The sequence below is a fragment of the Lepisma saccharinum genome, chromosome 9 (assembly GCF_977018435.1).
Source record: "Lepisma saccharinum chromosome 9, izLepSacc3.1, whole genome shotgun sequence".
Taxonomy (NCBI): Eukaryota; Metazoa; Arthropoda; class Insecta; order Zygentoma; family Lepismatidae; genus Lepisma; species Lepisma saccharinum.
Window position 1 is genome coordinate 85,966,969 of NC_139237.1, and position 24,291 is coordinate 85,991,259.

The window sequence follows — 24,291 nt, forward strand, 5'->3', positions numbered from 1 at the left end:
CACACGGAACTGGATTTCTAGTAGGAATGCCCTAGTTGGCGCTGAACTAACTTTCTAGGTAACAATCATGGCCGCCTGGCTGACTGCTTGACTGGTTTGGAGGAATAGGACATGTTCTAATTGCTACTTGCTTTCCTCGACTGGATTTTGTGGAACAGCCAATGAGAGCAAAGTTTCGCCATGTGAAGATAAGCTGTGAATGTGCAAAGGAGCGTTTTTGTCTGTGGTTTCCGAGTGTTACTCCAGCAATGTATAACGTATACAGCATGAAAGGCGCGTTGAGTTACACCATCTATGCTGAGTGCACGGTGTTTACATTTGAAACAACTAAAATATTCTTCCATACGTGTACAGTAAACGTTGGTTGTAAAGTATGTATTTAACCAGCGCCATTGTTTTGTACCTAATAACGTTATATACGAAACGTTTTTGCTCTCGGTTGAATAGTTATCGGCTTTTAGAAATGTGAAGTGATACATTGTTTACATCTCAAGCGGCCGCCATTACAACTTTCCTCGTATGGGAACAAAAGTCTAGCGACAAGTACGCTGATAAGTATCGAGTGAGGCGAAAACTAGCAAATTGGTAGCCAGTCCAGTGCCAACTAGGGCATACCTACTGGATATCCAGTTCTGTGTGATGCGGGCTTAACTTTCCAAACACTGAATTTCTCCGATTGTTGGGTGCCTTCGGAAAAGGGTTACTCCTTACAGCCAAGATTATGATTTATAGTTCAAATCACAAACCCCGAGACCTTCTGTAAACAAAACCTACACTCGTCTATTACAATATGCAGATGATATTGTTATATACACTAGTAGTAAAAATATTCAAGAAGGGGCTCAAAAAATTCAAAAATCTCTGGATGAATTATCATCATATCAATGGAATTGAAGTAAATCCAGATAAGTCTTCGGTGGTAGTTTTTAATAAGAAGAGATCTCATTCATGTATATCAATAAATATAAACGGAAAAACTATCAGTCAACAAAGTAGTCATAAATTTTTGGGACTTATATTAGATGAAAAACTTAAATGGAAATCACAAGTAGAACTGGCACAATGTAAGGGATCTCAAGTGTTTAACATAATAAAAATGTTGACAGTTAAGAAAAAGTGGGGTGCTGATCCTAAATTATTACATCAGATCCATAAACAGATGCTAAACTCAAGACTAGAGTATGGTTCCTTTATGTACAATGATGATCTAAGTTGGGCTTTTAACACGCTATCTTCTATCCAATATAGCAGTTTATCCAGGATTTATGGCCTTTGGAAAGGAACTCCAAAACAAGCAACTTTCGTAGAAGTGGGAGATCCACCATACAAACTTAGAGTTAAATATCTTGCGAGCAAATTTTTACTTAAGAAAATTGCCAACACGACATCTCCGATCATACCAAAACTTCAATTGTTAGACTCTTTGATGCTCAACAGACGTACAGCAAAATTTAAATCCAGATTACCTATACTATATTATGCTTATAAGGACATTAATAAATTTCAAGCTAATATTATTCGTTTACCTAATGCACCATGTTTCATGACAGACTACTTCAATATGATATCTCCCATGAGGATTCATTTTCCTGCCTACCCAAGTAGAGTTTTCAGAAAGACAATCCCTACAATTTCAAATAATATATATCAAGACTACATACATTCAAAATTACAATGTGAATTTCACTTATATACAGATGCTTCAAAATCAACGTCTGGAAAAACAGGAGCAGCATTTTATTGTGATAATTCTGCAGAGTTCAAAATTTTTCCTTTGCCATCGTATCTGTCCATTTACACTGCAGAAGCTTTTGCAATACGACAGGCATTGCTTTATATACAAAAGAAGAAGTTAAATTCAGTTCTAATTGCAACCGATTCAGCCTCTGTGCTAAATTCTTTACAGTTTGCATCATGGTCATGTCATACGGAATGGTACATTGTTAACATAAGAATACTCACACTGAAATTAACGAGATTGGGATATGATATCAACTTTATTTGGACACCTGGACATTCTTTAATAGAAGGGAAGAATATAGCAGATACTTTGGCAAAATATGCAGCGAATCAAACAATCCAACGGCCGCTTTCAATAAAGATTCCGTCCGTAGTTTTGGAATCACACACAAGAAAAATACTATTTACTGACTGGCAAAACTTGTGGACAAATACTGGCACTCAATGCGGTAAGGCCTACTATTCTATACAAGAAAGAATTCCAAAGGAATGTTGGTTTAAACAGATTCAACTCTCCCGGAGTTCCCTCACAACTATAATGCGCTGCAGGTTAAATCACACTATCGCCGCAGCTCACCTTTACAAGAAGAATTTAGTGACTTCACCAGTTTGTTTGTGCAATGAATATACTGCAACTCCAAACCACATTATATTTCAATGCAAACTTTATGAAACTTACAGAGAACCATTTTTACAGGAATTGTACAGGAGTGGACATCAAGCGCCACTGACACTGCCTTGTTTACTGACTTCACCTTCGTCCTCGGTAATCCATATTCTTACAAAATATCTTAATAAGTTTAATATAATTCTGTAAAAGTGTAATGAAATTTGGAAACTATTTATTATGAAACGAATAATTGTGAGTAAATATTAAGTGCATACATGTATATAATACCAATTGATAAATTGTTAACTGGTGCATGGATTTTGTCCACAACCAATAAATATTTTATGAAAAAAAAAAAGTAAAATAATCCACACGAAAATCCAGCGTTGTTACAGGATTCATTACGTAAGGTAAAACAATGGCCAATTTGTAGTATGGGACACGCTGCCGCAAATGACGTCTCACTTTAAACCCAATGCTCTTTCTTTTTTTACTTATTGCTTCACCTTTATGGTTAACTCTTTGCACCAGTAATCATTTCCCATAAATTTGGCTTCTTTCTTGCATGTGAATTGAATATATTTTACTTGCACTTTTTTAGACAAAATGATATAACATGGTAATGTATATTTCTAAGGATGATATAGATAGGAGTGTATTTGAAATTTGTTTGTTGATTTTTATGTAAATTGTATCTTATGTAAATAAAATATATAATGGGCATAAACAGCCATATGCATTGCTGTAAGTTGATGATGATGATCAAAACAAGACAAAGAAAGTTCGTAAATTTATTGCGGTTGGAAACTTTGACAAGGATCCTAATAACGATTTTTGTTCCGCCAAATATAGTGCACTTCGTAAAATAACTTGGTGACATGGCAAGGCAAGATAAGTGTGAACATTTTGTAGTAATATGCATTGTAACTTTCAATGAGCTTAGAGATTTGTGTACATAATGATATTTTATAACATTGGTTAATTTCTAAAAATAATCATGTGAACAGCAAGGAAGTAGTGCAACTTAGTAATATTGCCTGACTTATCCTTAGAAAAATAACATGTCGAGTTCTATGCGTGCGGGAAAGTCTCCGTGTTCCCCGAGCTTGTTTTCAAAACACCAGCAAGGACAGCCTTTGAAAAGGGGTGAGAAACAGATTCTACTCAATATTTATGTAACGTTCTGTCAGTGGTATCCTGAGAAACCAGTAAATGAAATGGTTAAGTTCGTGTCCCAGTGCAGTGGTGTGTCAGTGTCTGCAGTTTTAAGGGTTATGAAAGAGAGAATGACCGGGAGAGTAACAATGTATGCGGCTGCATATTCGTCTGATGTTTTTGCGGTCATGAATCAGCTGATGCGGAGTGATCCATCAAATCGCTGAGACCGTTTGTTTCTCTAGGAATTTATCCAGGCTATTTTTTTTTTTTTTTGGCTTTTTTGAAAGCTTTTTTAGCAAGAGCCTGACTTCTCTTCCAGGCAATCTTGTGGGTAATTGTGGGTCTGCTAGCAAATGTTTTCTCATCACGTTTACGATTCTGTAATGCGAGACTGCTAAACAGAATCGTAAACGTGATGAGAAAACATTTGCTAGCAGACCCACAATTACCCACAAGATTGCCTGGAAGAGAAGTCAGGCTCTTGCTAAAAAAGCTTTCAAAAAAGCCAAAAAAATAGCCTGGATAAATTATTGTAACTCTCTAGGAAATGCTGAACCTATAAAACTCGTCTGGAGAAAATTTAATTCTTTAAGATACCCGAAACTAAGCAGGAAACAGACAATTGATGTAACCTGGCAAGATGAATTTCTCTCCATGATTGCGCCTCATTCAGTAAATATAGAATATCAACCTCCTCTGGTTCCACAACAAATTTTTACAAGAGAGTTTCCAGCTGTGACTGTCACAGAATTACATAATATACTACATAGAGTTAAAAATTCAGCACCAGGAATGGATGGAATTCCATACCAAGCTATAAAGAGCTTACCTAAAAGGGGATTTGATATTTTAGTCGCTATATACAATAAAACATATACCGGGGGTAGTATACCTTCAGAATGGAAAACACATGTAGTAATTCCTATATTAAAGTCGAATAAACCACCATCAAATGCCCGTTCCTACAGACCAATAGTTCTAATTTCAGTATTGGAAAAATTATTCGAACGCACGCTACAAAAATGTCTTATGTGGACTTTAGAAAAACAACGATTCTTTACCCCTACGCAAATTGGTTTCAGATTACAACATAGTAGTCAAGATGCCATTGCAATTCTCAACGCTGTAATTCAAAATAACATTGTTATGAATTCCTATTGTTATAGTTTATTTATCGATGTGGAAAAAGCCTATGACACTGTACCACTGATGCAACTTTGTCAATTACTAGAAAGAATAGATATATCTCCTATGATTCCCAGATTAATTTGGAATTTATATGCTGATCGAAAAATTTTTGTCTGGTTTCAAAATTATATCCAGGGGCCTAGATTCACAACTACAGGAATTCCACAAGGAGCTCCACTCAGTCCTATACTATTTAATATATATACACAGTCTCTACACAATGAACAATTGGAGGATTTTGAACTTATTCAGTATGCAGATGATTTCTGTTTTTACAGAATTACTCCACAAACAACACAGGGATTGATAGACATGACACGTTTAATACATAAACTTCAAGCATGGTTTTATGAAGTAGGTTTATCTTTCAACCTTAATAAATCTCAAATTATGATTTTTAATTCTCGTAACCAAAATGTATTTCCTAATAATATTAATCATATTTCTGACATCCCAGTGGTATCTACATGTAAATATTTAGGAATTCATTTCGATCGTAAAAATAATTGGAAACTGCACATAGATTATTTAATAAATAGAGGTAAATCTGTCCTAAACATTCTTCGTGGATTGGCAACTACTAAGTGGGGTAGTCAACCCACAATTATGTTACTATTTTACAGAAACTGCTTTCGCTCCTTATTTGAGTATGCGGTTTTCAGTTACGGTGGTGCGTCCTCAAAACAGTTACAAAAAATTGATGTACTACAACGCAAAGCATTACGAATTTGCTCTGGATTGATGAATTCTAGTCCAAACGTAAGTGTTTATATGGAAAATAGAGAGATGGCTCTATCCCATCGCCGCAAACAATTAACAAATAAATTTCTTTTTCAAACCTGGGAGAATCATAATCACCCATTTAATTTGCTATTTGAAACACAAAAACAGTGGGCATTTATGAATGTTATAGATCCGATCAACCCGAAATTTTATTTTCTTCATTGTTATTGTATGGATCCTGACGCGTACCAAAATTCTTTCACATATCATTCACCTCCAGTATATAAATTAGATTTGCCTCTTTATGCTCAGGCTAACGTCCAATTTTTAGATCATGGTCAGCACGCTCGGTATAGAGAAATATGGCCAGATTTAATTTTCATATATACTGATGGCTCCAAAAAATTTCAGGATGTAGGTTGTGCGTTTTATATTCCTGAAATGAATCAACACGAAATATTTAGGTTACCAGCAGACACTACAATTTTTACAGCAGAATGCTATGCTATTTACCGTGCATTAAATTATTCCATACAAAATAACTATAAAAAAATACTCATTCTAACAGATGCGTTAAGTGTCTTACAGGCACTAACATCATCATATCCTCAACTATGTCGTCAATCTATTTTCATTATATTGATTATACAATTAACTCAACAAGCACAATCCAAAAATATTACTGTTCAGTTTACATATGTCAAGGCACATCACATTAACCAGAGTAATATTATGGCAGATATGTACGCTAAGAGAGCAAGGGATTTACCTCAAATATCTTTCATCAGACTCCCATATACAGATCTATTACCTAGAGTTAAAATTAAAGTAAAAAATCACTGGAAAATTTGGTGCAAGGAACAATTGACGATGGTAGGTCATACATATAGATGGCTAGCGGAATTTGATGCAAGCCAACCATGGTTCCACAGATGTCCTCTTCCAAGACAGGTTATAGTTTTTATTAATAGATTGCGAACTGGTCACGTACGTACACCAGCACATTTAGCCAAAATAGGTATTATACATCAACAAAATTGTACATGTGGTAAAGATAATCCAGATGCCCAACATTTATTTTTGGAGTGAGATCAATTCTCTCAACAACGAAATATATTATATAAAAATCTGATAAGATTAAAAATTCCATTCCCTATATCTTTACTTTCTCTTTTATCTGATTTATCAATACCAATTATTTGGATTTTATATGGATACGCTCGAAAATGTCCCATAGTACAAATACAGAAACATTGGCCACAGTGTTTTGTCTGACAGGGTCAGAAGAAGAAGAAGAAGAAGAAGAAGACCGTTTGTTTACAGAAGATCTCAGGGTTGGTGATTTACACTTTAGTTCGACATTTTTCATGTATACAAATATATGACAACGCAAAATCACCACTAGGGGTGTGCGGGATCCCGAGAAGTTGGGACCGGGATCGGGAAGAAAATTCTGCATTGTAAATGTCTGGAACTTATCGGAAATTGTTAGTTTTTGTACCAGAAACGCAAAATCAATCACTTAAGATGAAAATGACGTGTAAAATTCGAGATTCCCAGAGCTTCGTGAAATTTCGAACATTTCCCGTCCTGAATGTAAGGGATTTAAAAAATTTCCCGTCTCGACCCAAAAAATTCTGTCCCCCACACCCCTAACCACCACCACTACTACACAACTTATTATTTTAATTCCTTCAAGAGAAGGTACAAATTAGGCAGAAAAGGAGGAATTTTGCCTCTTAAAACTGGAAATTGAGGGCTTGTGGCTTAGGTATTGGCAACACTGGTGAAAGTAATATGGCGGGAACATGAAGTAAGGGAAGAATTTACGGTATTCGTAAGTTTTAAGATTTTATAAATAAATTAATGAAGTAAAATAAGATATTATTGCTTGGTAGGAAGTTATTATCTGTTTGATTGGATGTGCTTGATTAACTTTTGACAATTCATAAAGAATTGCGAGACGGTACTATGTAGTTCGTCAACAAGTCCAATCCGAGATTTCTATGTGAACCTATTTCAAATATCAAAAACATCTTGAATGTGTAAATTGTTAATAACTGTAAACCAGCTTCACAGTACATTATTATGTGAAAATTCCGAAGTTGTCTATTTTAAAACGTAACATGGAAACATGTTACGTAACCTGACGTTTCATTTCGTCTCAGCAAATTTATTAACAGGCCCTAGACAGAAGTGAGTGGCGAGATAGGGAGAGTGCAGTCACGTTTAATATACTAACAAATACTCCACACAAGCTAATAGAGAAGTTATTTTGTCTACTTTTACTTTTTTGTGGTGGACGTCGGCCCAAGTTCGAATTGTTTAATTCCGAATTTATCACGGTTCACAGACATTTTTTTCGTGACTCGATTTCTAATTATGTCTGTTAACGCAGAATCTGTTTTCTAACTTGTCCATTCCATATACTCCTATGTGACTCTTTGTTTGCGAGCAACCATGTTGTCTTTGATATATACTGCGGCCCAAGTTCCTTTTGTTCTATTGAGATTTAATCATGTTACGAATGCAATTTTATCATGGATTGATTTAGATTTACTTCTGTTAACACATACTGCGGAGTTTTAGCGATTACTTAAGATTTTGTTCAATATGGCTCTCTTAGCATTAAAATAAAGTCACTAAATGCATTCTACTAAGGTTCCGATTTACTTCTACATTAATTCCCACTAATATACGATATTTACAGTCACTTGTCAATGGAAAATACATTGTCCATGGGAAGTGTGCATGCTTGCGTAAGGTAATTGCTGCCATCAACTTCACACGCGTGGAGTGCAAAGGTGCCATTCGTTGCTAAATGCTTTCACTGTTAGGCAGGTCAAGTTATTAGCATTAATAAAATATCCTTAATCTGTTTGTTGTTAGGTGGCTCAGGTTTAGGGCTCTTAGCACTAAAATTATGCCCCTAAGCACTTTAAATACCTGATCATGTAATATCTGGTCTTGAGCATTAAATACCCTTCAATCCTTGTATGAAAATTTGCGAAACTTGTGTCTGAGTTAACCAGAAACCAAGAGCTTCAGCTCACGCAAGCTGCATTTGAAATCATAATTTCTCTGATAAATAATACCTAGTGAAGATTTTTACACTCCCATGACCGTTTTCACTATTCTAAAATGCTTCCTAGTACTCCTATAAAAGTTGCAAAAAATCATGAATACATTCAAAAACATTTTCGGATGTTAATGCGACTTGCATGCTCAGTGTAGATATGTGGGTATGGTAACAGTTCGTTATATCCGAGACACATTAAAATCAGATATTTTGTGTTTTGCATGGTTTGTACTTACCAATTGTGTATTGCGGAACATAGTTCAAGGTGCCATTATGCTTTTTACACAAAAACAAACATAATTCTTCACCTAGAGAGTAGTTTTTGTTATTCCTTTTTTCGCTTCCGTAACACACAATATGGAGGGCAGAGTTTGACTAGCGTTGTAGGTATGCAGTTTTTCCAACCTTCTTCACCGAAAAATACCTACTATTGTGTTCGTCACGTGTGCAAGTTGTACATTATGCTCGGGTAGCTGACTGATAGTCCCACAAACCATTCACGGTTAGCTCCACGAACCATTTCCAATAAGGTTAGGTTTGGTTAGGTTAGGCAACAAAGGGGGGAGGGGTTGGGAACACTGACAGGGAGTTACATCATGAAACGTATGCAGCATCCGGTTCATGTAGCGAAAGCAATGGCACTTGTGCGTCGGTGAGATATTTCTGTTGAAAAATACATGATTTCCCGGTCAAATAGATTCCACGATGAAAGAAAATACCTTGACGAACGTTGGAAACCTTAGAGAAACTCATTTCCGTCAGTAGTTTCTTCTGTAAAAATGAAGAAATGTGTCTCTGATATAATGAACTGTTACCAATATGCGTACACTTTGACAAGGATATATTGCTTACAGTGTACACCACCTTCCTTTGTCATTGATTTTTTCCAAGACCTTGCATTTTTTGGGGGGGCGGGATGAATTTACATCACCATTAAGCCTCGTTTCCATGATATGAAAAACTCAATATGCTGACCAAGGCAGAAATTTATTTTATTATAAAACAAACTAAACGTAATGTTTCAACCTTCAACATTTGTACTTGGTACATAGTCCGAAGAAGACCTTGCTAGAAGGTTGAAGCGTTACATTTAGTTTATGTTTTATAATAAAATAAATTTCTGCCTTGGTCAGCATATTGAGTTTTTCATGAATTTACAGTGTGTGGAATTACGTATTTGCATTGCTAGTTGCATTTTAATATGTACTGTAACAGATAATAAGGTATACTTCATTTCCAAGGATATTGTGGTGTATGGACCAACTATTGCTGTATGCCTATCTTGTTATGGTACATGTGCTTTTTTTGCTATAGCATGTGAATTCACCAAATGCACTGTAATGAAAATAGACGGCTGGACAGAATTACGCTGTCAGTTTGTATCACATGAATTACAAAGACCAATTCTACAACGAGAACTTTCATTCTCTTAAACACCTACACCCTGTGATCCGTCCTCTGCAATTAGATCTAAATCAGGTTTAATTCATGCTTAGTTCATTGAGTTCACTTTAAGCTTGAACTGAGAAATCCAATAAAGAAAAATACAGGGTCCCCAGTCGCGATGGTGTCTGAATTTTGAAATTCAGTTTTATTTGATTTATTTAACCTTCATGCGGGCGCGCCTTTTTTTAAACACTAGTGGTCGCGGGGCGGTAATCTACCGCCACCTCGTTTTCACGTATTTTACCGGTTATATCTCACCATAAACCTTTGTAATCGGGGATATTTTTAATAGAATCGTGAACACACATATTTAACCATGAGAACATTTATTAAAACTTGATCAATATATAAAATAAAGTGCAATATTCATTGAGGTTTTTAAACTCTCTCACAGCACACAATTTATTTTATCTTACAGCAGGAACTAAAAATATCACTCAGTCTTTTAAGTATTTAGGTAACAAAAGTATTCAACATTGAAAGAAAGTAGTTATTCGTCTCACTAATTTAATCAAGTAACATAATGTTGTACTAGGTATATCAAAATAGGAAGGCATTCATTACACAATCAATAACACTGGGGAACAAAAAAAAGATTTTATTTTGCGGCATAAAGTTTAATAACAGTTTCAGCACACAAAACAGCTGTGATTGCCAATTGTATGATTGGTTCAGTTGAATTGACTCCAGTTATAAAAATAAACGCACAATGGAAAATGTAGGAGGTAAAATTACTCTACGCTTTTCTCGGTAATATCAAAATTTGATAATGGGCTGAAATTCCCATAAGAAGCTTATTTATTTATTTGTAAATTGTTGCTAGGCAACTTATGAAGCATTGCTAGGTAATATATCGGACACTGAACAAACCTTAAGGAAGAATACCAAAACATAAAAATGGTTTTAGGAAAAAATTGAATATGCTGAACATAAGTGGCTCGTGTGTGTGGATTTGAAGATAGTGATTTTTTTTACTAGGACAGCAAAGTGGGTACACAAAGTATGCGTGTTTCCTATGTTTGTGGGATAGTCGTGCTAGAGAAAAGCATTGGGCGATAAAAGTTTGGCCCCCAAGGGAAAATATTAGTGGGGAAAGCTAATATCATTCATGAACCGCTGATAGATAGGGACAAAATCATCCCTCCGCCACTGCATATTAAACTTGGGTTGATAAAACAGTTTGTGAAGGCCTTAGATACAAGTGGTGATTGTTTCAAATATATATGCCACACTTTTCCAGGACTAAGTATTGAAAAATTGAAGGCAGGAATCTTTGACGAACCACCACAAATTCGTACACTTATAAATGATGCCAATTTTATAACTTACACGTCTTACATCGAATCTGAGGCCTGGCTGAGCTTTGTGTCCGTCGTCAAAAACTTTTTGGGGAATCACAGAGCAGAAAAGTACCCCGATATAGTTGGAAATACGTTGAAAAATTTTGATAAATTGGGAGCTGATATGAGTGTGAAGATACATTTTCTACATAGCCACATTGACAGATTCTTTAAGAACCTTGGTGATTTTTTAGTGAAGAACAGGGAGAAATGTTCCATCAAGATATAAGGATAATGGAAGAAAGGTACCAGGGACAGTGGGATCGCCACATGATGGCCGACTACTGTTGGAGCTTACAGAGGGATTGTCCTAAAAAGCAATATAGCAGGAAATCGTATAGAAAACGTTTCACATAGTTTGTTACTTCATGGTGTACATATTTTCTTAATGGTTATGATCATAGGCCTATATAAATTTATTTTTATAATAATGATTGTAATCACAAAAAGAAATATTAAATTGTTGTTGGAAGATAATTTATATGTATGTCTTATATTTCCGCCATTTTGGTTTAGTTGCATTTATTTCATAAATTAGAGCCAATTCAGGAAATATATTATTATATCATTATTCAGCAGCATGAAATTGCCCTAAATTAGCTCTCAAACACTGTGCCGCAAGTTCACTGTTCCCCAGTGTAATAGATGCATATCTCCATAAATTATAAAAAAGGAACAAAAAACAGTCACATGAAAGTAGCGTTATTATAATTTTGTGCTAAGTACATCAAAATAAGTAAAATATTGCACTATTCATCATCTGATTTGGATGAATCATTACTGAGGCAATTAACACATGTTGGTACTGAATGTGATTTACATACACTTTTGTTACAATTACTACAACGTAATTTAGTTATGTTGTTCTTTTTTGAACCGCAAATGTAACAGAAACTTCGTCTGTTTGGATTCACAACCTCATTGCTGGTAGTTCCTTGTTCTCGATACTGGGTTAGAAAAATTTCCAGATCTTTGGGAAGTGTATTCACATTTACTCGTTGCCTCAGGTTTTCTTCCATCAGTTCCAGTGCCAACTCAAAAATATACTGCCGCCGTCTAAAGGATTTCAATGGATTATTCACTAAATATATCCTCATGGAATTTATCCCAGCAATATCGAAGCCTCGGAAGAAAATTACCATTGGCCACCTTTGTGTTCTTTTGGATGTCGTAATCCGCGAACACATCAGATCAACGGTGTCGACCCCTCCTTTTGTGGCGTTATAATCCATTATCTGCACTGGCTTGCCTGTTTCCTCATCTATTTCGTGTCCATCGTGCAATGTTGACAAAACCAAAACTAACTTCTTTTTGGTAGCATACGAGATCAAAGTTGCGACGTCGTTACACCCAAATAAATGATGGCCAGGGACGAGGTTGGGATTTTGTTTCACAAATTCGGGCGGAAGTTCAGCTTTATTGCTTCTCAAAGTCCAAAGGAAAGTCAAGCCAACCGATAACAGATGTTCAGCCAAGGGGTAACTACTAAACCAGTTATCTGTTGTAACGTTACGACTACTTTTTTTCAATGGATCACACAAATTGGTCACTATATCAAATGGCTTGTTGGAGGTTGAGCTGTAGGGGCCAGGTCTCTGGGTTCCACAATAAATCATCATATTATAAGTATAATATGTCTGAGAATCACATACACAATATATTTTCAATCCATACTTTGAGGGCTTATTCGGCATGTACTGTATAAAACTACATCGACCACGAAAAGCCACCAGCATTTCGTCGATGGTTACACTTTCACCAACATTGTAGGCTCTTTGACAATTTGCTACAAAGGCTGTCTGAAAGTCACGTGTAGGAGCTAATTTATCGGTAGCAGATCGCACTTGACGAGAATGTATGTCGTCAAAACGAAGAGATCTTAGCAACATTCGAAACCTGCGTTCACTAAAATTAGCCCGCAAAATAATCAAACCAGTCCCATTTTTTGTGAAAAACTCGGAAATATCTGCGCGGTTTCCACGTTTGACTGCCATCAAGAACAGAGCTCCAAAAACTGCTTTTATTTCTGCTCTTGAGGTGGGCCTGTAATCCCTGTCCCGAAAGCTGGTGCTAGACAGATTTTGCCTTTCAGTCTTTCGTTGAGCAATGTGTATATTAGTGTATTTGACAATGTCATTGATCATTTTTGGAGAAATTAGTGTCAAAAAACATTCGAGCCTTGTTTGACATTTTCTAGCTTCCCCTTTGGGACCCGGAAGAGTTTTTATAATGTTTGCAGACTTAGTTTTAGTGGTTTGTGTGAGAGGTTTGTTTGCCCAAATCGTATCACCATTCTTTCCGATGTAAAATCTCAAACCTGGACTTTCGTCGTCTTCTTCTCCCTCCTCAAGACTCTGGTTGTCGTCTTCCATTGCCTCTTCTAACTCTTCCTCGGTGTCACTGTTGTGGGTACCATATTCAACAAATTGGGGTTCGTAATCAACATCATCAGGGAAGTCCACTTCGTCCTCCTGAACTCCATTAGCTTGATCTTCCTCGTCCAGTTTGAGGAGGATCCTTCGAACATCTTCAGGGTTTGTGAAGCGTGCCCTGAAAAAGTGGAAAAAATAAACACACTTTTTCTAATATGGGGAAAAACATAATTTTACCTACTGTAAGTATATTTGGTATGAAAGGTACTACCTACAATAATTATTGGGTAGGTAGGTCCTAACTATTATACTGTCATTATTTTGTTATAATGAATAATTGGTAATGCTTGGGAGAGAGTCATATAATAAATGAATAATAAAGAAGATGAAAATTATGAGAGAAAAACATGAAATTGACGATAGAACGAATGTAATTTTGGTAAAAAACTCTTGGTGATAGCACATAATAATTGTGATCCTGTTGGGCCCTAGTATGGTGCAAAGCACTGTAAAACTATAGTTTATTATTGCTTATACTCGTACATGCAATAAAACAAGAAAAAAAGCAAAATTGAATACTCACATTTTTTTCGAAAGGTCGGAGAAATTGTCCCAGTACCGGGCGCACGGCGGTAGATTACCGACTACCTCACCCTTCCACCTTTTGATGATGACTGGCACGCGCGATATGCCGATCCGACAAGTGACTTCAGTGCCATATTGCGTAATATAGAGTAAACAGAGAATACAAATACCTCCCGCGCTTCGGGACACTCGTAGGCTGTAGATATTCCTGTTTTTGTGCCGTGGGCGGTAAACTACCGCCTACGCGCCCGCATGAAGGTTAATATTTTGAGTTCGCTTAGACAAATGTTCATTATCTTTTTTTTTAAATTAACAAATACAGTATGTGTGTGTTTCTGTATCACATGCATAAATCATTAATTTTTTTGTTGCATACAGAATTTATATGGGGCCTCCCCCATGGCGCAGTGGTAGCGTCATTGCCTTGTAATCAAGGGGTCCCGAGTTCGATACCCAGTGGAGGCACAAGTGGTTCGGATCCCACTTTAAACTGTAGGTCCAGTCCCGATTAGCCTTACTGTGCACAAAGTGGACTTAAAACAGCAACTCAAACAGAATTTATATGGCATGATTTTACAACAGTAATTATACATCATATTATTTCAATATAATATTTTTGCAAAGTACAACAGTAGTGAAATTGAGGGCCTCTCTGATGGTGTAGTGGTAAAGTTGCCACTTTGTAATCAAGGGTCCTAGGTTCGATACTTGGTGGAGGCGCATATTGGTTAGGATCCTACTTGAAACTGTAGGTCCAGTCACGATTAGCCTTTTCCGTATATAAAGAGGACTTAAAACAAACTTTAGGGTGATACGTGGTTTCTTTTTTGTGTTTCGTGGAACATTTGCAATTTAATATTAAATTGGTTGGTGGTATCCGTGACTTTCCTCACTAAACTCTTTTCCACTTCCACAGTTTGCGGATCTGTAAGGAAAACAGTCTTTGTGTTGGAATCGTGAAGGAAACAGTAGAAGACTGGAACCAACAAGGGTGCGAGTAACATACATGTCCTGTGATGCATCCTCTTCAACTGGAACTAAATCAGGCAAGTCAGCTTTAATTCATGTTTATTTCATTGAGTTGAATTTCAGCTTGAAGTAATGAAGGCCATACAAGGTCTGTACTACCATAAGTGTTATTTCTCTTGTAGTTTATGGTTATTGCAAGCACATAAACACAATATTTGATGTTTGATGAAGGGAGCGTGTGTTCTCCTGAAACGCCACATCAAGAATTGTTTTTTGTGGGCTTGTAAGAACCGTAAACTATGAGAGAAATAATTCTACAATGCAAACAATGTGTACATATACAAAAAAAGACTACACATATGTGTTGTTAACTTTGGTGGTATACCTTCACCTGCTAAGGAGGCAGTGCTCACCGACCTGGAAAGCCTGGGGAAAAAAATGAAGATAATGAACTGTGTGTTGCTTAACGAGAATGAGAAATCCCAAAACACATTTCAATTTTTTTTCCTATGATGTTTCTTGCTTGGAGATACAGTAAAACCTCATTAATATGGACTAATTAACTGAAATAACCTAAAAGAACAGTAGAAAGTGCATTAAAACTCCGTTTATAGCAACAAAACACGTTTATTATGGTGTATTTAAAATGCATAGGCCTAAATACATTATACAATACAGTACAAAGTCTGCGGGAAACAGAATTTCAACTGCGGTTGACTGCCTTTTCTTTCGGAAGTTCTCTCGTTGACTTCTACACACATTTAAAACCTTGCATTCTGCTTTTTTTGGGGGGGGGGGGGCTTTTGCCTGTCCGGCTTATCAAGGTCCGGATTAATGAGGTTTTACTGTACTTTTTACAAGTGTGGTCTAAGAAAATCATGAATCCAGCTAACATAAAAATACACATTTTGAAGCATCTTAAAACATTTTATTTAATAACACAGGGCCGCAAATTTTATTCAATTTAATGTTGTTTTTTGTTTAATAGGTGAACTTTATTATTTGTGCCATGCTCATCACGAATATGAAATTCGTTTTTCTCTATCACGCAAGGTTTTCTTACAAATCAAATTTCAAAATTTGGGCTTTGTCCAATATTGCATACTGTTTTATTATAATTTTTCTTTTCTTCAATCAGAATAAGTAGCTTATCACACTAAACGCATCAACATGTTTATTTTAAAATGAATATACACATACACAAAGGACCCATATAATATAGAAAACGACATATAGCAGTATATAATATACACAGAAGAAAATCATTACACACTACATATTTTTCAGTTCTGTTTAGCACGCTTTCTTCTGTAAGCTTTCCTAACTTTCTTGTGATTTTCTTCTGGCGTTTCTCTGTACAATGCCCAACAGTAGTCAGTCATCATGCTAACCCTCCAATGTCCTTGATACCTTTTCTCCATATCCCTCATGTCCCGATGGAACCGTTCGCCTTGTTCCTCACTTAATTCACCGAGATTTTGTGGAAAATTATCAAGGTGTGAATGCAAAAAATGTAATTTGAAATTCATGTTGCAACCCAGCTCTTGAAATTTAAGTAACATATTCTCAACAACTTTTCTGTAATCAGGACTTTTGTAGTTCCCCAAGAAGTTCAACACTACACTTTTAAATGCTATCCAAGCATCTCTTTCAGCTACAGTCATTGTTTCCTCGAAGTCTTTATCATTCATTAATTTCCTAATGTCTGGTTCAACAAAACAAATTCTTTCACTTTGCCGTAGGACAGGGATGGAAATTTGTTGCATATGAACTGGAAACATTGTCCTTCCTTGTTAAGTACCTTCACAAATTGTTTAATCAGCCCTAATTTGATATGAAGAGGAGGAAGTACAACTTTCTCAGGACTGAATAAATGTTGTTGTACGATGTTCTTTGAACCCGGGTTCAACGTTTTCCGTATTGGCCATTTTTTTCTTTCCCAGTGGTAATATCGTGCCCTACTATCCCACTCACAGATGTAACATGGCATTTTCGTATATCCACATTGTAGTCCAAGTAAAATGCTCAAAACTTTAAGATCACCACACACCAACCGACCATGGTCCTCATATTTAATTTTATTAAGAACAAGTTGCATATTGCTGTAGGTTTCTTTTAGTGACACAGAATGAGCAATATTACATATTCCATTATGTAACAGAACAAATTTTAAACTTGTTTTATTCGAGTCAATGAATAACCTCCAATCAGTTCGAAGACAAGGAAAATTTAACTTAGTCAGCAAACCGGACACATCACAACAAAACACGAACGAGAAAATCTTGTTTCGAGAAATAAGGCACAAATTCTTTTTCTCGGTGTCTGTACCAGCAAAATGTTGTTCCACAAGACAGCAAGTTATTTTCGTTAAGTTTGGAACCAAGAAGCTCAGCTGATTCTTTAGATAAATTTAGGTCTCTAACTAAATCATTGAGTTCGTTTTGAGTGAACGGTATAAGGTCACGAGATCCGTGAGGGGGGTCATAAATGTCATCTTCCATTTCACTTCCTTCCACTGAATCACTTAGTGAACCAGGATCACTTACACACTCAAGACTTGATGGAGGTGTCAGTACAGGCAAGTCTGGACCGTGCAACGCATCTCATTGCAGAGGGAATATTGGGATACACTATCCTCTTCTTGTTTCTAATATTTCGACATACAATTTCACAGGAACAGAAGTAACAATCATTGCTGTGATCCTGAGGCTCCCTCCACACAATGAGTATTGCAAATGTCATACATGGCCGCTTTCCCATGCTCCAGTTTCGTAAAGATTCCACACATGATCTACATACCTTGTGTGGGGCCCACGATCTATCTTGATCTCCTAGTTTCATTTTAAAGTATTCGTAATATGCTCTTCTTACAAAATCTGTAATTTTCTGTGTCTGTACCCAGGGAACACATTCACCGCAGATGTAGCAAAACATATCTGGGCTATTCAGACAACCACGAGATGCCATGGCCACACCATGCAAATTAGGACTTTTGAGAGTTACATATAAAATTAATTTCAAATGATATATCAATGTTTTACATAGTATTATTTTCAGCATTTAGGCAATAAACATATTCATTAATTTAAATAAAACAAAACTTATCTGTATTTAAAGCTTGTTCGTCTTTATTACTTGTAGAATAATTTTGAAACGTATCAGTGACATCTAGCGACAATCACTTCAATTGCACTGAAACGTGCATACCACAACCCACATATAAAAATCGTGAATTGTAAAAAATTCTTGCGTGATGTGAGAAAACTAATGCCAGTTTCAGCATCAGCAAGTTCAAATGCATGTAAAACACCCAAAATTATAAAAACAACAGAACCCATGCGGCCCTGTGTAATTAATACAAGATTGATTAAATTCTTCCACAAGAGTGGGCTTCCTGAAGAAGACTCAACTGGTATCATCGTGAATAACTCTGCAATACATTCTAATATATGATCAATTCTACCATAGCTCTGTAGATTTTAAGTTTCGACTAAACAGTGCAACAAATTTATAATGTCATGTTTATGAATTTGATTTAGAAAACACACTGTGGTCGTTATTTAAATAATGGTAACGGAAATTTACATGAGCAAACTCAAGGTATTAAAAAAATATAATTTTAGAACTGAATTTGAAAATTCAGGTGCCAAGTGAATTTTTTTCGGCACCATGGTGACCGGCATGCTGAATTTTTCTATCCCTTTCCTTACATTTTATTTATATTATAGAGTTGAAGTTTTAAGGGGAAGAGGGACAGTTTCACACCAGTTGTGCATATATTTCACTATCGCCAGAATGGGCACTGTTACTAAAGAAAAGAAACCCTCGGCTGGACAAGAAAGTATGAATTTCTATGTTTCTATGTATTTCACTGTTGCCTATACTGAGTGATTTTTTTAACCTGAATCATTTGAATATCTTGAAAAAAAATCATCCTACAAAAAAATGTTCCAAATAAAAAGTTGATAGTTTGGAGGGGGAAGTTTAGTGGTGCAACAAAAGAACACCCCCTCCCCCTCTTGTAGGTGGGGCAGGGGGCAACTTTGAAATTTCAAATAGAAACCCCTATTTTTTATTACAGATTCGGATTTTACGGAAAAAATACATAAGTTTTGTCTGAAACATTCATTAACACAAACATTATTTTAAAATGAATTATTGTTGTGTGGCAATTCTAACAGCATTAAATCTAACTCTCCTAACCTAACCTTACAAAAACGTAAAATTACTGGCATGTTATCAACGGCAGCATGATATGATAAATAGCACTGTATAAACCCATTCATTACTTCACTGATGCATCTCCGCAAACTAAAAACAGAAAAATGTTCATATTGAAAACATTTTTTAATAAACAATGCAAATTTCCCCCAGTCTCATGGGCTTGGAGGATCACCTTTACTGTAAGTTGTTTTAAGCATGGGAACCCTGATCCAGGTGAATAATTTACAATTGTAGTGTATCATATTAATCGAGAATATGGCACAAAAGGAATTTACAGCAATGACAAATCAACCTTTCAGATATAATTAGTAGTTGATGTAGGTTTTTCATAGGAGAAATTAGCCCTCTGCTATTGTCAACACCTGGTCATGCTCATTTTTTTATGATGATGAAATGTAGCTATTATCTTCCTGTAGTTTACGGTTGTGACGTTTCAGGAGAACAATAACTTGTAATAACCGTAAACTACAGGAAAATAATTCTATAATGCAAGCAATGCTTACATACAAGAAAAACTATTACGAAATGTAGCTAGTTGTTGCATTCTAAAAGCAAATACTACACCCTATTTACAAAACTGATAATGTTTGCTTGATACTATCTACAATTGCATAAAGTTTTTTATTTATTTATTTATTTTTATTTATTTTACCTAAAGTTTCGGATACAGTACTGAATGACCACTTTACACTGAAACAGCAACAGCCGGAAAATAACAATAACAACAACAGAATAGAGTACAAGATGGCGCTGAAAACACTTTTAATTTGTATTACAGTATGCCAATGAATCCTCACAATTTATATTTTGTTTTGCAAACTTTATATTGGTCCAATTTCATTTTTTGAATAATATGATATCATAAATCATAGAGCTATGTTAATAATTAATCAAAAATAGTTTCACTGTATCTAACGTCAATTTTTTTTTTTCAGCATCCCATATTTTTTTCTCACACCTTCGGAGAGTGAAGAAGAACTTCAAATGTTTTCTTTGAAGCACCTTGTGACTTCCTTCTGGCTGTCAAGGTATTGCATAGCATGTGTTCAATAGTTTTCATACTTATTCTCCTAATATATATTTTACATTTGTAGCTGCTGCTTCGTGTAAAACTAGTTCACTAGCGCATAATTGATTTTTTAGACCAGTGTTTTCAGTCATTGTTCAACAATACTATGTTCCTTGCTAGCCTTTTTGAGTTTGTTATTATTGCCTTCGTGTTCAATATCAGCTTTCTTTTAAAACCTGCACAGAACCTGAAGAAGAAATCAGAAGCTTCACATCATGACGTTGTAATTGTGGTTGTGCAGCTTGGTTATTTATTTTATTTTGTGATAAATGGTTCTCTTGGCATAGACCACTAATTTCCAGCATCTCTTAGTTTCTGATTGATCCATAATGACAGATCCTGCGAAGAGGGTCAAAAGCTCAGAATTAATTTTTCCTTCTGTTACTTGTGTGTTTGCTGCTTGTGTTTTTGTTAATTGTACGTATGTGAAATGTAGAATGGACCAGAATGATTTTCTCTAAAGTACCAGTAAATTTTATAAGTGTGAAATTTAGGGTGACTAGATGTCCTGATTTTTACAGGACAGTCCTATTTTATTGAGTGCCATGTACTGTGGTCTGCGATGCTACTTCAAAAACCAAATACGTCCTATTTTTCAACAGCGTGCTGTGAAATGTCCTGCAAAACATCCAGACGAATTGTTTACCTATCTGAAACTGTTAGTGTCTTTGAAATTAATAGTATTGTTAGTTTGCAAACAAATACTTATAGATCTAAACATTTTCACAATCGCTTTGCTCGCGACCTTATTCTTCCTGTAAAGCTTAATTTTATTGCTTAGAAGGAGATATTGCATGCAATCTGTTCATATGATATGATATGCAAGGTACTCAGTGATGACTAAAAGTAGGGACATTTTCAAAATTGAAAATAGCCCAGTTCTGGAGATTTGCATGTTTGATGCATTGATGAGATGATTACTACAGCTACGGCAGGAGACAAATATATTCTCATTATTGATTAATATTTTAATGTTATTTCACAGTATATTTATGTTTTATGGTAGGGAAGTAAGTAAGGAAACACAGACATGAAAAGAAAGAATAAGAATGAAAGAGAGAAATTTAAAAGATATGCAAGAGGAGGAACAAGAAACAGAGAGAAAGGAAATATAGAAGAAAATAAGACCTCTGTGGCGGAGTGGTTGAGTACTAGGATGCCAGGGATCCTGGGTCGAATCCCAACATTGTGAGTGTCCAATCATGAATACAATCATGTCGTCACTCATATTCATTGATGCAATTAGCCAAAAGTGAGAGGAAGGCGACATTAAATAACAAAAATCAAGAAGAATACAGATTAAAGAGAATTGTGTAATATTTCAGGAGACATGTAAGCAGCGTGACTTTTACTTTGCCAAAGACCACTTGCCCCTGTGCTCTTTTAGCTGAAATCACCCCGTACGCATCCATGGATGTCCTGCTTTTCGTTTCAGAAAATCTGGAATTCACCCTAGTGAAATTGATGCATGTATTTGTAGGATTTGATGATGATCAGGGATGGAAAATGTTCAGTAAAAGTTCATTTTTTGTTTTTATGATTGACATTACGATGCTGGCTCATTAGCCAATCGCGTTAAGTAATTGATTTCAGTTCTCGCCACCGAAATTCCCAGTTTTTTTTTCCTTTTCTCTTCGTCTTCATGGTGCTAGAGTGGCCAGGCCACCCTGTAACAGCAAAAACACAAATGTAGTGTTATTGGTTTGGAACTAAACAATCTGAACTTGGGCCATTTTTGGTCCTGCGGGTGAGAATTGTGGAGGTTTCCCTCAATAAAAGGCACTACAGATTTTTCAGGTGAGGCTATAGATGATGTTTGAGGTGTGGCAGATTCCTGTTGGGTGGAGGGTAAATTTGCGTTGTGTGAATCTGGAGTATTGTGGACCAGGATGTTATACAGGGTAGGGAGGCACTTGAAAACAACTCTAGATTCCTTTGAATATATGTTTCTAGCATCAGAATCAGTGTGGAAGACGAAAACATAGGGAGCGTGTGATTTTGTTGAAGTGAGGGTGGTAATGGGTGTTTGATTGAATTGTTTTAAGTCCACTTGATGCACGAAAGGTCATTCGGAACCGGACCAACAGTTTAATTTGGGATCCGAACCACTGTGCCATGTGCCTCCACCCAGTATCAAACCCAGGACTAGGTATTTGCTGTTATGCAGTGATGTGCCACAGACTATACATCAACATGTTTTCCACATATAATCTACAAGTAGATTACATTGCATTGCAGTAGACAGTGTGAACTAAACTAGAGATTAATTCACAACTCTGTTAAAAAGTCTGGATAACACTAACAAGTTCAACTATTTGAGAATATTTGTAATTGTTAATATGTCTATGTGTATGTGGGACATTCAGAATTTAGTCCTTAAATTGAAATGCATTCGTTATTTGCAGTCAGAACCTGAAGTCGCCCATCCGATGTACTAATGCTCTTTGACTTTTGATGAGTTGGTGTGCAAGGGATACAGACAATTAAGAATAGTTTCACTGAGGCCAATGTGAGTATATCATTTTTTTTGTTTTTGTGAAAAAAATAATTTTCATTAATGATACATTGTATTGAATAATAATATTGCAGGTGAGGATATAGATGAGGTTAGAGGTGTGGCAGGTTCCTTTCGGATAGAGGGGTTTTTCACCTGGGGCTTTACATTTGTGAGGGGGGGAGAGGGAGCAGGGGTTATTTGAAAACAATTTTGAGCTTAATTAAGATTAGGCACACACACTATGTAGAATTTTCTGTGAAAAATGCAGGCTTGACCAGGACTTGAACCCGAGTCTCTGACATACAGTGCCATTTCTTTACCACTGAGCTATCGAGCCAGCCTGGCTTTGCCTAATTTTTCGATGCTGATGATTTATCTGTGTGGAATCATCTCTGCAAGTGCTACCGCAGTCTGTTGACGTAGACGTTGCCTGGTTCCTCCCAGCATAGAGGTGTAAATTCATTGAGATAAGTCTCACTCTGTAGATTAACCCTAGACTCTGACATACCCTGAGACCAACAATTTCAATAATTTAATCTAAATGTACCGGGTGGACCATTTAAGTTGACACTGCCAAATATTTCACGAACGAAGAATTTTAGAAAGAAATGTTTCAAATGAAAGTTGATTGAGTTTAAGGGTGAAAGTGTTATCAGTAGGGAACGGATTTTAAGATGCAGCACCTTTTCAAAAATATAGCTGTTTTCGTACCAATTATTTGAGATATGTATTTTAGGACATGGAAATCAAGTAATCTCACCTTTTCGTGAGATTAGCACATTTATACCCTCTTTGATGCTTCAGCACCTTTTCCCTTCCTTTTCTTTCGTGTTTTGTTAAAAAATTAGAGAAAAAATAAATAATTTTCACTCTTCTTGAGCAGCCACATAAAATCCCATAGTCTCATTTTATAGATAGCTCAGTCGTGTTCGATCCCTGGTGGGGGAGAACTGGAATTTTTTACAGCTGTTCAAGCGGCTGCAGTGCCCACCCAGCGTCATATAAAGTGGGTACCTGGAGGAAACTCTGGGGGTAAAGGCAGCCAGGGGCATGGTGCTGATCACATCATCCCCACCTTCGGCCGTGATCAAGAAAGTGTGGGGCCCTAACCCTACACCCCCTATGTGCTTTCATGGTGTGGTGCATAGTGCAGGGGAGCACTTTACTTATTTTTTTTTTTTACTCATTTTGTAGGACAGAACGAGAGTTATAAAATGGTATAATATGATCATTGCAGCCCAAATAGTTCCCAAGATAATGTAGCAAAACCCGCGAGAGAAAAACAACTTCA

At 36.2% G+C, this 24,291-nt stretch overlaps 1 long non-coding RNA gene across 1 annotated transcript in view; it reads left to right on the forward strand.

Annotated features, from left to right (window-relative positions):
• The first annotated feature begins 7,216 nt into the window (after positions 1-7,216).
• Positions 7,217-24,291, forward strand: part of LOC145992807 (uncharacterized) — a 43,980-nt gene continuing 26,905 nt past the window's right edge. Inside the window, exons 1-4 of the long non-coding RNA XR_014442217.1 lie at positions 7,217-7,256; positions 15,158-15,287; positions 20,370-20,462; positions 22,909-23,012. This is a non-coding gene — a long non-coding RNA (uncharacterized LOC145992807). The remainder of the gene's footprint in view (positions 7,257-15,157; positions 15,288-20,369; positions 20,463-22,908; positions 23,013-24,291) is intronic.